This window comes from Solanum tuberosum, unplaced genomic scaffold (genome assembly GCF_000226075.1).
Source record: "Solanum tuberosum cultivar DM 1-3 516 R44 unplaced genomic scaffold, SolTub_3.0 scf00821, whole genome shotgun sequence".
NCBI classification, from domain to species: domain Eukaryota; kingdom Viridiplantae; phylum Streptophyta; class Magnoliopsida; order Solanales; family Solanaceae; genus Solanum; species Solanum tuberosum.
This window is the reverse complement of record NW_006239777.1, coordinates 36619-39598: the sequence shown is the minus strand read 5'-3', so window position 1 is coordinate 39598 and position 2980 is coordinate 36619. Positions and strand designations below refer to the sequence as shown.

Sequence of the window (2980 nt, the reverse complement as noted above, 5' to 3'; positions counted from 1 at the left end):
GGGTAATAGGACCTTAGTAAAGGTTAGGTGTGTCTCTGGGATTTCGGGCATAGGCTGGGAGGGTACTTATGCATTTTCCCCAGAAAAAATAAAATTTCAAACAAATATTTTACAATTTGATCCGAAGAAGAATAATGCACAGTTGAAATAAATAGTGCACTATAAAAACATACACTAATTTTTATTTTCATAAAAATACATTATTTGAGTTTCATTACTTTGGTTAAATCTTTCTTTTATTTAAACCTAAAAGAAATAGAATTAACTAAGTTATTTAGATTTGGATTCCCCAAAACAGAAATATATAATTGAAACAAATAATCATTTTACTTAAAAAAAAAATTGAGATAATTCTTTTGTAAGACTTTTACCTTAGTAGCTATTCTATTACAAGACTTTTTGCAAAAACTCTATCGCCTATGTTCTTTAACCAACTACCTCTAGTTGATACAGACTCTAAAATAAAGTTATGTTTTGCTCTTTGTTAGTCCTCATAGATGAGCGATACAAAGGGTAAAACCTTAAACTCTTTTCATTGGTCGAGAAGGTAAAAAGGACATTGTGGTCCTATTGCTACACTGCCCTACCGCAATGTGCAAAATGATATGCTTTACAACTATAATATTTGACTTTGTGTGAACGGATTGGAGATATTAGATCCGTTTATCTGGTTTGTCAATCATGATATTCCTTGCTTCCAACCATAATTTGAAATTTCCCCAACAAAATCCACTATTTGAACTCCAAATGTTTAAAGATATATGATTAAAATTCACATTAATTAAGAAAGTAAATTATAAGATAGGGGAAGTAAATTAACATTTAAATTTCACAAATGAACCTACATATGTAGAATTAGAAATTTCACGATAGCAAATATTTTCAAAGACAGTTGATAACAATATTTTTACTTGAGGCATAACGAAAAGAAACTGAAATTATATTTCTTCAATGAAACTTGAATAGATTCATTACAATGTAGTTTCTGATCATTACAATCATGTCGTGGTTTCTAGAATTGGATAATCAGTATAGCCAACAATAGGATCTGACGTATAAAATGTCTCTCTATTATACTTGTTAAGAGGAGCATTTATCTCAAATCGCTTTGGTAAATCTGGATTAGATAAGAATAAACGTCCATACGCAATAAGATCAGCTTCATCTTCAATCACAGCTCTGTTTCCATCTTCTTTATCGTAACCACCAGCTACTACAAAAGTACCTTTATATGCCTTCCTCAAAGGTACAAGGATTGATTTCATCATAGGCTCAACTACGTGGCAATACACAATGTCATACTTGTTCAACGATTCCACCATGTAAAGTCCCAAAGCACTGGGGTTGGTGTCTCCGGATTCATTATAATTTGTAAATGGGGAAATCCTTATACCAACTCGGTCAGATCCTATCTCATTTACAACTGCTTCGACTACTTCTAGTGCAAATTTACAACGATTCTCTAAGGATCCTCCGTATTTATCATTTCGATCATTGATTTGATCTTTCACAAATTGATCGATTAGATAACCATTAGCTCCGTGGATCTCAACTCCATTAAATCCAGCTTTAATTGCATTTTTAGCAGCAAGTCGAAATTCATTAACGAATTGAGGAATTTCATTTGTTGTCAACCGTCGTGGTGGTGTAAAGTGTTCATCATCTAGGCCATCTGAACGAATTTGAGGTATTAGTAACTTGTCTGTGCAAGAGACAGGATCCTGTCCATTGGGCTGAAAATCTGCACAAGGATTGAATTATGATGAACTAATGGTTAGTATTATTTTTTAAAGTCACCCTTCTTCTCGATTTCAAAATCCACGTTAACAAATGTTGATTTATCAATTAATAGTTATTATCTCACAAAATCATCTCTTTTTTATCGTTCGAAATTCATAGAAAGGGGTCAGTTAATTGTTATTTCAGAAAGTCGCTCTTCTTCTCGATTTCAAAATCAATAGAAAGGAGTCAGTTGAGTAGGGTTGATTTATCAATTAACATTTATTGTCTCAAAAAATCATCCTTTTTCTCAATTCAAAAATCTATAGAAAGGAGTCAGTAAAGAAGGGTTGATATATGAAATGGTCACTCAAATAACAGTTATTTTCTGAAATAGTCAGAGTTAGAGTTATACCTTTGTTGGAAACTCTACCAGCATGCCAAATTTAGGAAAAGAAGATTCCTCCTTTAGCATGAACTGCATTAACAATTGGTTTCCAAGCCTCCACTTGCTCTTTTGTCCATATACCGGGTACATCTTTATACCCTATGCCACTTTTAGAAATTATTGTGGCTGTTGTGGTTTATTTGCCCTGATTTCTTACCATAAATAGGTTTTCCTTTTAGGAAATTGTTTTAATATTTTACTAGTCCTTTTCTTGTAGGAAAGGTTTAGGACTCTATAAATATAGACTTGTTCCTTCTAACTTAATTAGCATTCACAATGTAGTCTTAAGGGCTTTGGGAGTTTTGGTTGGAGGGAGAATTTGTGGGTCACAAGCTTGATACGTTATCATTTGTGTGAACCTCCCATGTATTCCGAGTGAATTGGTTGAAGTTATTTCTCTCTATATTTTGTACTCTCATGTTTATATGGTGGATTGCTCATCTCCTTTGTGGACGTAGGTCGATTGACCGAACCACATTAAAATCTGTCTCTTTTTGTATATTTCTCGTTTGTCTTCTTACTCGTGGTCTTTCGAGGTTTGCTTTGCTAACTTCCGCATTACACCTACTTATTTCGGTCCTAACAAATGGTATCAGAGCCATGGTTCAATGATTGAACCATGCTAGAGATGGGTGTTCATCTTGGTGGGTGTAGTTCTAGTCGCAACCTTTTTGACAGTAATGAAGATCTTTGTTGGAGAAATTATTTTAGAGAGGTTCTCTGTGTCGAGACGTAGATTTGATGGAGGAGATTATGGAGAAGAGATGCAAGATCCTAAAGATTATGTGAAGAAGGTGGACAAATTTATTTTGT

The 2980-nt window shown here is 33.7% G+C and overlaps 1 pseudogene; it reads right to left on the bottom strand.

Moving 5' to 3' along the window:
- Positions 1-998: 998 nt before the first annotated feature.
- Positions 999-2980, bottom strand: part of LOC107059144 (12-oxophytodienoate reductase 1-like) — a 2702-nt pseudogene continuing 720 nt past the window's right edge.